This window comes from Pantherophis guttatus, chromosome 6 (genome assembly GCF_059756535.1).
Source record: "Pantherophis guttatus breed Tessera chromosome 6, ASM5975653v1, whole genome shotgun sequence".
Lineage (NCBI taxonomy): Eukaryota > Metazoa > Chordata > Lepidosauria > Squamata > Colubridae > Pantherophis > Pantherophis guttatus.
In genome coordinates, this window is record NC_142068.1 from 53937117 (window position 1) to 53951383 (window position 14267).

General features: G+C 35.5%; 1 protein-coding gene and 1 long non-coding RNA gene across 6 annotated transcripts in view; one reads left to right on the forward strand and one right to left on the reverse strand.

Moving 5' to 3' along the window:
• The window catches only part of ABLIM1 (actin binding LIM protein 1), a 181373-nt gene that overhangs the window by 156104 nt on the left and 11002 nt on the right, over positions 1-14267 (reverse strand). The gene's annotated exons all lie outside the window — the stretch shown is intronic.
• On the forward strand, positions 2298-8868 carry LOC148113120 (uncharacterized). The gene is made up of 3 exons (XR_015728655.1): positions 2298-2330; positions 6452-6547; positions 8791-8868. It is a non-coding gene; the product is annotated as an uncharacterized LOC148113120 (long non-coding RNA).

A 14267-nucleotide genomic window follows, 5' to 3' on the forward strand; every position in this document is an offset into this window, starting at 1 on the left:
TCTAAATTTCCTTAGGAGAAAGGGGAATGAAAGAGAAATAGAAAAAATATCCCACAAGCATACATGACCACTATAAGTATTATTGAGATGGGCAGTCTAAAAATACTTGCAAATAAATAGTGATTTGTAAATGGTTTTTGTTTCTAGCTCGGTAAAGGAGGGAACCTGTTAATCGCCAGAATCAAATGGAAAATTTCCCTCTCATCATCACCACAATATAGCTGAAAATCCCTTTGGGAAATAATTAACACAAATTAGTATTATTCAAGAGTCTAAGAAAAGAAAATAATCTTTAATTCATTTTGTCTTCAGGAAAAAATGAGATCTGTTTGAAACTGTAATGAACTGTAACTTAACACTGTAACAGAAGCTTTTTAAAATAGGAGCATTGGAATGGGACTATTCACACATTTGGAAAACGTGATAGCCGAGTTTAGTTACCACAGGCACAAAGGCCGATAAGCAACGACATTTTAATTTCATCCAATATTCCAGCGCATGGACTTATCCCACATCTATTTTCATCCCTTTTACAGGTAGTCCTTGATTTATGAATCACAATTATGCCCAAAATTTCCATTGCTAAGCAAGGCATTTGGTTCTTTCTTCCCACAGTTGTTAAGTGAATCACTGCAACGGTTAAGTTAGTAACATGGTTGTTCAGTGAATCTGACTTCTCCACCGATTTTGTTTGTCAGAAGGTTGCAAAAGATAGTCACATGACCCTAGGACACTGAAACCGACATAAATAATATGCTAATTGACAAGCATCTGAAGTTTGATCAAGTGACCATGGGGATGCTACAATGGTCATAAGTGTGAAAAATGGTCATAAGTTATTATTTTTCAATGCTGTTGTAACTTTGAACAGTCATTAAAAGAACTGTTGTAAGTCAAGAACCACCCATATAGCTTGTCTGCAAGACAAGTATATTAAATTTGTTGGCAAAAACAAAAACAGAAGAAAACAATAAGGACAAAAAAGAAAAAAGATCCAATTTAGCTTGGAAAATGCTTGCAAAGCCATTCTTTCCGATAACTGTATTCGTTCCGCTCTTACCAGTTTCTTCTTGAATAATGGAAAGCATCATGCCTGGCATTATTTGATACTAGCATATAGTTAATAGCCAGGTTCAAGTCAAACTCAACAGCTTATTTCAATCTATGTTTCCCCCTGGACTCTTCCCGGAGGACCAAGAATGATTTTTTAAAAAATATAGACAAAACAAGAGGGACTACAAGTAGTCTTCGGTTTACAACCATTCATTTAGTGACTGTTTGAAGTTATGCCAGCGCTGAAAAAAGTAACTTTTTACTAGTCCTCACATTTACGACTATCGCAGCATCCTTTAGCCACATGATCACAAATGTGGCACTTGGCAACTGGTATGTTTTTATGAGGATTACAGCATCCCAGGATCACATGATTACCATTGGCAACCTTCCCAACCAGGTTCTGACAATGGATTTGCCTAACCATTGAGTGATTCAGTTAATGACCATGTCAACAAAGTCATTAAGTGATTACTCATCTAATGATCACATTGCTTAGCTATGGAAATTCTGATCTCAATTGTGATCATAAGTCAAAGACTGTACCTGCAGTAAAAAAAAAAATCACCCTACTTGAATTGGGTAGCCCTATAAATATATGAAATAAATACACAAATACGGTACCTCTTTCCATATTTGCTCTTCTTAGAACACAAATATAGATAAACAAGTCAAAAGTTTAATAGAACTGTATCCATAGTGGAAGAAATCCAGGCATCTTGAGTTAGTACATGGAGTGAGCCCTCTGTTCCAGACCTTATTGAACAGACAAGTATCACTGGGAATATTTGAGTCTAGGACACACATATCTAAAATGTTGAGTCATAAGGATGACAACCCGAACCTTGAATTCCACCTGAAATAAAAAGTGTAACATGGGTGACATGTGATAGAGCCATATTTTCTTGAACTGCTGCATTCTGGACCTGCTGTAACTTCTGAGTGGTCTTCAAGAACAGCCACCTATAGATTAGAGACTAAATGGAAGACAATTGAAGCATGAGTTCACCATTTCAAAAGCTCTTACAATAGCACTCTTTTATTTCACAGTATATTTTCTTTTATTTTACACTCCCCATTATAGGAAAACATTATTATCAGAGTAAAGTGAGAGAATATGAGGAAACCAGTGACAAAAACAATCTCAGCAAACAGAACAATACCTTGGTATAACATTTCACTAACCACCCAGCTGCACTAAATAGGGAACAATAATAGGCTTAAACTTGAGGACAGCCAATCAACAATATGGCCACATCGCATTGGAAGAGTTAGAGGTATGGAAAACTTTTGTCTTTATGTTCTGTTCAAAGACTTTCTTTTAGAAACAACTGGCAAGCCGCTATGATGCATAAAACGATGTACCCAGATGTAGTATAGGATTCATTCAAAAATAAATTTAAAGAGAATATTATATTTGTATTTGCACTGAAGAGCATTCTTGCTTTACAACTCTGGTGTGCCTTAAAGACACTCAAATATGCTTTTCTTGCCTTACTGGGAAATAATACAACATACCATTTACAAATAATATTTGGACAGTTTTAATTTTTTATTTAATGTGAAAACCAGACCCTTACACTGAAGCAAAATATAACATTATTGAGGTATCAAACGTCTTGCCTTGCAGAATTGATTATAGAATTATGCCTGCACTTGCATATCTGGTTTGGCCACTTTGGATGCTCTTAAGTCACATCTAACAGAGGACTTGCAATATAATGCAAGCCTATGACATTGCTTTCATGAGAATCAAGAAGAGTCAAGCTGTGTTACAGATTTGCAATCTCTGATCATGTTGCAGCATTTTCTGCCCCATTTACAATGCTACTGAAAGACACAACTAAGTGTTAGTACTACCATGATAAAAACTATAAGCAGCCATCAAATCAGTGTTGATCATAGCACTGTATAGACTTACTTGCATTTTTAATCACTACTCATAGGAGCCTTGATAGTACAGTGGTTTAGTGCACCCTGTTATTAACACAGCTGTCTGCTGGTTCGAATCTCTCCAAGGCTCAAGGTTGACTCAGCCTTCCATCCTTTCTAAGGTAGGTGAAATGAGGACCCAGTTTGTGGGGGCAATAAGCTGACTTTGTATAAAATATACAAAAGAATGAAGGCTATTGCTTAACGCATTGTAAGCCGCCCTGAATCTCCGGAGAAGGGCGGCATATAAATCAAATAAAAAAATAAAAAAATAATAAAAAAAAAACTCATGTAGTTGCATGAAAGAAAATTTGCTCTATATTTTTTTTTTCTGTTGAAAATATAATGTTGGTGAAAGTATTACATGGGTGGTAGAATGTCTTGCTCTTGTTTTTATTTAATTACGCAATCAGCTTTGAGCAATAAAGTACTCTAGTTAATAATTCAGAAATATTCATATGCATGCCCTGTCTTAAACATTTTGCAACCTCCATAGCATGCCCTGTCTTAAACATTTTGCAACCTCCATCACAAAAAAGACATTTTTTTTCACCCTAGGAGGTAACAATAGCCAAGGAGGTTTTACAGAGATGAATATCTGTCTACCTGAAAACTACAACACAGAGCATCTGGGTTGCCTTTTCCTGATAATAACATTAATATAATAAAAAACAGTATCGCAGGCTAATTCTAAGGATGGAATGCCGAGTCAACCTCAATCAGAATCGAACTCCTGGCCTGGCACTCAGAATTAGCCTGTAATACTGCATTCTAAGCACTGCGCCACCACAGCTCTTGATAAAATATCAAAGGTATCAGAAGAAACTCAAAAGAAATGCTCAATCAATGATACAGTAGGAAAAACAAAGAGGTCTCAGAGAAGAAAATCTTTAAGACATTGCATGAAAGATATTGACCCGGCCTTAGCTGAATGTAAAGTTACCTTAGTAAGCAACTAATGTGAACATTCACATTTATGTATATAAATTTCATACTGGTAGAAACAAATATTGTTATGAATTCAGATAACAGAAAAACATTTCTACTTTTAATTAAAAATAGAAACATAAGCTGGCTTTAACACAAACAAAGCACCCACACTTCTAGTTTCAGACGTACTATATATATCATTAGATGCCAATCTGTGCTACCCTAAATAGACAGAATGACTCCCAGGTCGCATTGTCTGCTTCTCCAAATAGAGATAACGTCTTAGGATGTCAGTACCAATTTGAAACACTGTGCAGAAATTTCCAAGCTCAGCAACATGATTACTGTCAAGAAGCACTAGAGGATTTCCTCCCATCACAAAAAAGTGTTTGAAGTATACAGTACAATATCTGGAAAGCAAGGGCATTCTCAGAAATATAAGAATTATAAAACAGACACCAAACCCTATGGGTTGGTGATATTTTTAATGTAATAATCCAAGGAATTATGCATGATCATTCAAATTACTATATAATCAAGGGAAGGGAAAAATAAATAGGATCATTTTTAAAAGAAAGGGTGATAATATGAATATGATAAAACATCAAAACACTCCGTCATACTACAGAAATAATCATATATTTTTTTTTGCTTTCTACACCATTTAATTCATCATAGCAGAAATCCGATTTGTGGACTGACTGCAGAGATGAAAGAAGAGCCATCCTATTCTGTCTAGGAGTGTGGACAACGTTGCATAAAGCATTATGTGCAAACCTGGAAGCAGATAAGAATTTCCATGGCAATCCCTAAACTGAACTATAAGTAATAGGAAAGCTACCATAACTAAAGAAGCTGTCAGCAAGCTCTATTTTATCTTCCTGTCCATCTGTCTCCCAGTCTGAGCTGACAAAGATAGCCTCAGATTTGCATTAGGTGTTTCACTGATGTCACTGTTTTTATTTTTGGGAGATATATGAAAAAGGCATAAAAACATCTCACTCACATTGATTATGGCAGCCTGTTTAAATCTGGCCTTGGTTTAAGGATTTCCATTAGCAATCAAAGGAATGGCTCTCAGACTTGCACAGGGATATAACTAGCACATAAATCTATTTGAAAGAGTGCAATTGACACTCAGAATATTCAGGTCTCCATGGAGATTGCATATAAAATACTGCGATCAGCTCACAAAGTATTGCTGATTTCCTTTGTTTTTCATAGACTGTGGCAACTGCTAATAGCTTTAGTTAGCATTTCTCTAGTAAGCAGCTGAATTGGGATATATTGTGTATGTAATTACCATCCAGTTTCCACTCTACTATAAATTAATTGTGTGGAAGAGGTGGGACTGGGAGAAAAGAAAGAAAGAAAGCTTTCTTCTTTAGGTGAAGCGTGTGCTGGTAGAGTAATAAAAACTTAATTGGCCTAAATCTATAACTCTTTGTTCCCCAAGATACTAAATTTAAGAAAATAATTTGAATTTTAATCATTGTGGTAAGGTCAACCCAAACTCTATGCTGATCTATTTGGAAGATTCTATATTTCATGTCAGGAGTGCTTTGAATTTTACTAAAACCTAAGTAACTTCACCTGGACCAAAGTTTAAGATACAGGTAGTCCTTGCTTAACAACCACAATTGAGACCAACAATTCTGTCATTCAGTGGAAAATCACATGACTGTGATAGAGTTATGATCTCACTTCCACCTTGTTAAGCAAATCATTACACTTGTTAAGAGCAACATCATGTTACTGGGACTTATAATTTTTCCTCCATATTCTCTATTAACTATGCTTATCACAAAGTACATCAATGTTGCAAAGTACATCAATGATGATCATGTGACTAAAGAAGACTAAAGCAAGGAGATTTATTATACAAACTATTTTATAATATCCTTAACATAACATGCCAGTCACATGATTAAAGGCCTATGTGAAAAAAGAAATGCCAGATGTTCAAGCTAGTTTGAGAAAAGGCTGGGGAACTACAAACAATTTGCTGATGCAAATTCCATGTTTGAAAAAGCCAAAAAATACCAAAAGAAGTCAATATATCCTTCTTTGATAATAGTTCAAGGAAGCCTTCAGTTGTGTCAACTAAACTAAGGAATGTGCTTAGAAAAAATGGGAATCCCACCATCTGAAAGACGTAGGTAGATTGGATACAGCACAGTGAAAAAGAGTGGTTGAAATCTGGCAAGAAAGATAATAAAGTCTATACATTTTTTTTCCTTATTCATTTATCCTATATGCTGAATTTATTTTGAGGGAAACTAAATTGGAAGAAGATTAAGCATGATTTTAAAACTAAAAGAAGACAACATCAATAATCTGCACTATACTGATGGTACTACTCTGATACCTGAAAATGCAAGTGATCTGCAAGCTCTAGTAATGCAAGTCAAGGACACGGTGGGGAAAAATGGGTTCTATAATTAAATATAAAGAAGTACAAATCAATGGCAGCAGGTATAAAAACTACTCTTAAAATTGACAGTGGCGAACTAATGAATCACTTCTGCCTTTTTAGATCATCTATCAATAATACAAGATCCAGTAATCATGAAATATGACGCAGAATAGTATTTAATAGGATAGTAATGAAGTCCTTTGAAAAGACATTCAGGTGTTCTGACATTTCTATATTTTCTAAGATTAAAATTGTGCAAATAGCATTTTCCTTGTGACTGTCAATGAAAGTGAAAGTTGAACACTGAAACAACATGAAAAAGGAATATTAATACTTTTGAATTCTGATACCGGAAATGACTCCATGGGTAGTCAGGAAAACAAATGAATCATAGAACAAATCAATCCAGAGTTCTTGCTTGAGATAAAAATGACCAGTCTCAACTATAATATTTGGGAAATATTACCCAAAGACCCAGCTCCCTTGAGCTGTTCATAATGCTTGGAAAAGTAGAAGGGAAGGAAGGGATGTCAGCAGCAAGATGGATATACTCGCAACAAATGAATGTCCCATTGAGAGACCTAAATGATTGCATACAAATCAACTTAGAGAAAGTCTATATGTGTTGTGGCCCGCCAGCCGCCAGCAGAGCTGGCAGCAGATTCGGACAATGAGGAGGTTGGGGAAGAACTTGGGCCAGTTCTGGAGCTTGGGAAAGGCTCTGATGAATGCTCAGTGTCCAACACAGATATAGAGCCAGGCCATCTGGAATTTCCCAGCCAGAGAGGCAGCTGCCTTTGGAGTCAAGAGATGAGTGAAGTGGGGAACAGCTAGGGCCTATTCTAGATGCATGTATGCACAGAGCAGATAGGAGAGGTGAACAACTGAGGACAATGAACCGGTTCGGGAAGCAAAACAAACATGGATGCTGACTGGCCCCTCCCTGGCTGGGAATAAATAGGAGGAAAAGAAAGTGGTTTGGTTGTCGCAGACAACCGTTCGCATTTCTGGAAAGTTTGCTCCACGTGTCTTTCGTGCGACAAAGACTGCCTTGCCAGAACTGATGTATGTCTATTTCTCTGTTTGAACTGAGTTAAGTTGCAGCCTCCTGGCTGGTAGTTCACAGCCTTGCATTTATCATAAAGGGCTGATAAGGCCTATTGTTTCAGTTAAGTCCTTGCACAGGGGTGAAATGCTCTGAAGTCTCAGTTCTCAAAATTCCCTGCCATATCACTCCATTATATCTCAAGTTGACATATAATCATGATTTCAAGTAAAATATTTAATGGGGTGCATCCAGAACATTTGGGGCTCCATATTTGATACCCCTATCCACAAGCCATATAAGTATAGTACAGCTCTTTAGAAGAATAATAGGAGACAGATTTGTATTCATTATATTTATTTCATTATATATTCAGTATATGTATTTAACCTTTATTGTGAGATTAAAAGTATTTTAGGACAATGAGTTGACAAGTTAATTCCTTAATCACACAATAATATCCATTAACTATATTCCATGTTCACTTACATCCTGAAAAAAAAATTGCTAAAAATTTAGTTTCAGAAATGCTTAATGGGTCATTAAAAGGAAGCACATTTATCCCCCTCCCCTTTTTAAAATTACTTGTACCAACTCTAACTTCTTTACAGTGAGACTTTTATACCAGAGAGAATATGCCTATTTGCAGTTTTAGAGGTCAGTGCTTACAGATGTAGCTATTTTATTGTCTGCTGTAGGAAAAACAAGGAACCCTGGCTAGCCATATAAATCATGCCACCAAACATTAACAATAGCAATCAATAGTTAACCAGGCAAAAGAACATTCCAACAGATTCTCTGAAAAGGGAAAACACTGTAGAAAAAAAACCCAGACAACAAAAAGAGTTTGGCTACCAGGATGCTGACTTCATGTACTCTGGAGTCTGCACATGACTGTTCAGCCATTATATTTACCCACTAACAACTAGGTTTATTCATATAGATTTCAAAGCAGGCATTAACTTCTATAGTGCAGTCCTTAAAACCACTTGATTAACACTTAGAAAAAATGTACCCATCAAGGCTGCAGCATATTTCAATAGTCTCTGTGTGTGCCGTTTAATGAAGCTAGAAGGGTCATTCTCAAGGCCTCGCTGTGTCTATTTTGTGCTGATTTAAGGGCAGAATCAACTCTTCTTCATTCTTCTCTGGAATTCAGAACATTTCATATCTGCTAAACTACAGGAAAATATATTCAACTGGTAGAATGAAAGTGATATATTATTCTATTTAGAATCAATTATATTTGAATTAGCAGTTATTTCCATTTAAAAATTTCATCCTGAAATATTGCTTCAGAAATGCATTTTAATTTATAAAGCAGAAATTAATAACCTGAATCTGATATCACTATGCAGCCCTCTGCTTAATTCTATTAGTTCTTAGTCTAATTTGAACCCATCTTTTGTTTCAGAACTATGATAATTGCCAAAAAGTTCCAGCATTCTACTTTTGAGGAAGGAGAAAAGAGAATATCAGAAAAAGAAAGAAGAATTTTCAGAGAGAAAATGGATAGTACCTCTCACTGTTGGCTTGGGTACCAAATGATTTGCTTTAATATTCTTCATCAAATCCCAGATCTGTGTAAAGGAATGTTTTTTCCTTGTTTTCCCACACTTGTTACAAAGGATTTGCTATTAAATAAGATAATGTGTTTTGTCTTAAGCTGTCAAGAACCATTAAGATCCTCCCTTCCTCATCAGTTAAGTACTGGAAATTAACTTCTTCTGTAGCTTTGCCAGATCCCATCATGAGCCATACAGAAAAATACTTTATATTGCAGCTTTCAGGGAATTTTGTTAAGGAAAAACTTCAAAATATAGGAAGCGTATATCTACAAGGATATATCCTTTTGATAAGGAATACTAAATACATTCTAGCTAAAACAGTTATGTTACATTGTTTCACAACTTTCATTTGAACAAAATTAGAGAAAAAAAATACCTTTGCAATTGAAAGTTAAAAAGGTTTTATATTTATAGTAACTAATTGCCTAAGTATAAAGATACCCATTCTCGGCCTTTCCAAATATTGTGACCCTACAGTTCCAACCCAACAATTGGGACTAGAATGCCCATTTTGATGGTCTTACTAGTGTGAATCAGGCCAAAGAATCATCACATTGCTATGCATTCTTGAGACCAAGTAGGCATGACTGAAGCATCATATTCTGCGGTTAGGAACTGCCATAATAACATTACCATATTTCACAATGGTATTGGCAGAAAATTGAACTCAGGAAGTAAAGAAAGGAGAAGCTCATAATAAAAAGTGGGTGATATATAAGAAATATTTGCTTGAGACAATAGATGTGTAAGAAATGGTCCTTCACTAGAAATATCTCAATAACTTTCTCTTATTGGAGGGGGGGAACCCTAAATCTAACTCCTTGTTTCAGAAGATGACTATGTTGTCCAGTTGAAAGACCAAGTAAGAAAATACTGCCCATACTTCCTCTTTAACATATATTTCATGTGGCCATTCACATTGTTGGGTTTCCATATGAAAATAGATTGCAACCCCATATGATATATTTAATTTGGTGACTATAACTGTAAATTATGAGCATTCTCATGTTAAATAGACATAAAGGTTAGATATGTACAAGAAGCTGCTTGCACACTACTTCAGAACATGCGTTACAATATAAAAGCTAGACTGTGAAATGACTACCAGTTTGGTCTAGTGTTTAAGGCACCAGGCAAGAAATCAGGAGACTGTGAACTCTAATTCCACCTAAGGCATGAAAATCAACTGTGTGACTTTGGGCCAGCCACACTTTCTCAGCCCACAATGTCATGCTCAGGCAACACATCAGTTGACCAGTTTCCACTGCAACCAATGCAGATCAAGATTAACACTTAGTTGATCTGAAAAAAAGCAGATCCTGCTTTGGGAGAATGTGATCAAGAAGAAAAAAAGCTAGACTATGAAACAATCTCATTATGATGGCTCCCTTGGATGATGGCTCAGATGAAGAGGAGCCTGTCCCAGAGTCATCCGAGAAGGCTGATGAGTTTGAGAGGGATAACTCAGAGGAGCCAAAGCTTGTAACGTTGGGGGTGGATGAGCATGGTGAAGCGGTGCAGGAAGCACTGGACGCACCCAGGTTAGCACCACTGGATGAACAGCAGCCTGCACAAACAGGGAAAAAGACATAGTTGCAGCTGTTCAGCGCTGATGAGAATTCAAAGATTACACACCTTTACTTGTTTTATTTATCTCCTTATGGAAATTGAATATAAGAAGACAAAACAGGTTGTAATGCTTAGTAATTCTCACTCACTTTTTGGTATAACCTATACTATCTTGCTGAAAATCAAATGTGAATGAGATCATAGCATCTTAACTGACCACAATAAATAAAAAATTCTAGAAGTAGACATTGAAAATTTACTTTCGTTATGAAAGTGAGCATAAATATTTATAATCATCTGGGTAATTTAAATATTTTAATAAATATTTACTTGATTTTATTCTATATGTTTTTGTCCAAATTGTATTTTTATTGTATTTTATTGCAAGTCATCTAGTGAGCTCTGGCTATTGGGCAGCTTAATATTTTTAATAAAATAAGAACATTCAGTATTTCTGTGATCATTAGCAGTATGAGAATGGAGCCATATCTTTGCTTCGCAATGACCTACCATCCATGCTCTCAACCGCCATCTACTCTTCACGTCCAACCAGAACTAGGCAAGTAAATCACATATAGATTTTAAAGAGAAAATTAGGGTAAAATAATTCAGAATGCAACTCCAATTATAATAGAACCAGATTAATGAATTTCTAGGAGTCATTGTTAATATAATCTGGAAATAGCTCATTGATTGCATATATTTGGTAAAGATTTAAGAACTAACTGAATATTTACATTGATCCAGGAGTATTTTGCTCACAATTAGCATAATCCACAGGGGGACCTGCTGGTGTGTATTTCTGATCTTTCTTAAGCTACAATGTTCTCCATGATATTTGTTAGCAGGACTATCCTGAGCATAAATCAAAGAGAGCTTGCTGGGAACCAGCGTCCTTACACTGTATCCAACTTCACAATTTCCCCTGCCACTGACACAGGAATATGATCATTTGTTGACAAATGACAAAATGCAGCATGGACTTCATATCACAGTTTTATTCAAGTTGAGCAAATGCCAGACCAAAACTGAAACATACAGGCAGTAAGTGAAACTGCAATCGCATTCTCATTCTGCCTTGAAATAGGAAACTTTCTATCACTCAGATCCAAACACTAATCCTTTGTGATGATAGCAAATGAAAGGTATGAACCTCGTATAGTTTTATCTAATGCTTATTTTCCTCAGTGACATGATGAAATAAATAAAGCAAAGCCTTTCACCTTTTCGTATAAAAAGAACATTATGGACACAGAAGGTTTTTTTGGTGGGGGGGATTTCCAATTCTTTCCAACAAAGGCAGCTGCTTCTTCCTTTGATTCAGGCCATATAATTAATTACACTGAAGAAGAAATAGAACAGCAGCCATGGCTGCCAAGAGACTTGGTAATTAACATAGGAAGCTATGTATGAATCAGTGTTCTTTGCAGTTGTAAACTGAACGGCTGGGCAACTTTATCAACATGTCCTCTTTATGTCAAAGAGCTCTCATGCCTAGACATTGGACAATGCACCTGGGACTCACAATGTCCCAGCTGATGAAACATGCACACTAAAATCAATTATGAGCCCGTGATAAAACTAAAGAACAAAATTAAGCCATATTTCAGATTATCAATTTTTCCATCAGTTCTCCATCTCTAAAAAGGTGTATCAACAATGCATGTAATTATGAAAGTGACATATGAAATGCTTATTTTAATAAAAGTTTTTTGTATAATGAAATGCAGATGAGTGTGTTTTAATACATGCTGATGGACAGAATGGGCTTATCCCTAATACAAGTTAATATTAGATTAAATAAGTCATTCCTGGAATATTTTTGTATAGCTAATTTTGATATTTTCATCCTATGTACTGGTCAAAATCAAAAATACCTCAAAGAAAATGTGTTCATTGGATAATGGCCAGCCAGATGACATTCCTAGTCAACTGGGACATTTATTTTTGCAATTCAACTAACACTCTTTTATAATCAATGTACCACAAATATCATGGGACAAAAGGGGAATTGTGTGATTATACAAGACTGACTGTCCTCGATTTTTCCAGGCAAACTGTTACATTATTTTGGACCTAACTGCTTTTATTTGTCACTATTCAAGTCAACTAACCCACTTATAAATCAAAATTATTTTTTATTTATGAATGTATCTGTTATTACATTTAACGTAAATGTAAATTACATTTACATTACGTTTAACAATTGTACACAATTTTGATAACCAATAAGCCTGTCGTAGATACCTAGGTTTTTTTTGTCATTTTGCTATTTCAAACAGTATCTTTTCAGTTCTTCTCTGTCTTAGCTTTATTTATCATAACTGTCTTAAGCAATAACTTCATCATGCTCTACAGTTCATGCCTTTCTAACCAAGTTTCAAAATGTAAAAAACAAAAAGTGAAATTTGTTGTGTACATAATATTTCATAGAAAAAAACCCCCATATTTTATATGAAAAAGGCAATTGATTGGATACAGATCATATTATATATATACAGTTAGGCAATCATACAAGTCTACCAGCCAAGAAACCACAGGAATATTGGAGCAGTGACAAAATAAACAGTTTATTTTAATCTAATATTGCTGAATCTGTTCCATTTCATTTTCAAATGTCAATTGCTTATGATGTAAAAGCTACATATTTTCTTCTTTTTGTCAAGGAAGACAATCTACAGTTAAATCATTCAAGATAGTCCTTTGTGCTCACAATTTAAGTACGCCACTGGGCTCAATTGAATCTATTCACCAGTAACAGCATATATGGTTCCAGCCTTAAAAAGAACACTGATCTCCACAAAAGGAGGTTTTTTTATTATTATTTCAGGTCTAGAACATTTAAAGTTATTCTGCATTTTGAACTTCTAACACATGTTAAACTATTGTATACAAAGCAACCTTACCTAATAAAAATCTGCTATTGGGGATTAATTTATAATACTCTCCTTGAAAAGTTAAAATTCAAATTACCATGGTTTTTATTGTTTCAGCACTCACAAGGAGGAATATGTACATCAACATCTAGTCATTTGGACATTGACAGTATTTATATTTGCTAATGCTAATGACACTATCCTGATAGTTGAAAGTGCAAATGATATGCAAGCGCCAATACTAAAGGTCAAGAGCACAGTGGAAAAAATGGGACTAAAATTAAATATAAAGCAGACCAAACTAAAGAAAATGGATAAAACAACCAGCCATAGAATTGACAATGAAGATATAGACGTGGCAGATAGCTTCTGCCTTATAGGATCAACCATCAATAGGTAAAGGAACAAGCAATCAAGTAGAATAGATACAATTGGTGTACAAGCTGTTTCTATACAAATGCATCAACAAGAACTGACCCTGGGAGAAGGAGAACCATCACAATATCCCTATGAGTCCAATGGGTACCATGTGCAGTGCAGAAGATAGATATAATGAACAAAATGGAAGCTGCACTCTTTTTACTCCTTATCCTTTGACGTGACTAAGGTCAAACCCAGCTCCTCTCTATCTCATCCTATCAGAGACAAATTGATCCTCTCTGCCAACCCATCTGAAACAAGGAACAGTTCACCATTTCACATTGCAGCCCTAGGGCAACTTACCAAGGTCATTGCAACATAATATAATTAGGTGAGAAACCTCAATGTTCCTTCCTCAATCAGGACACTGGCCTGATTACCTCTGCATTCCATCTTAACAATTTTCCTAGAATGATTTTCCTAGTTCTGCTGCCACTCCTAAAGCAGCAGTTTTGCCT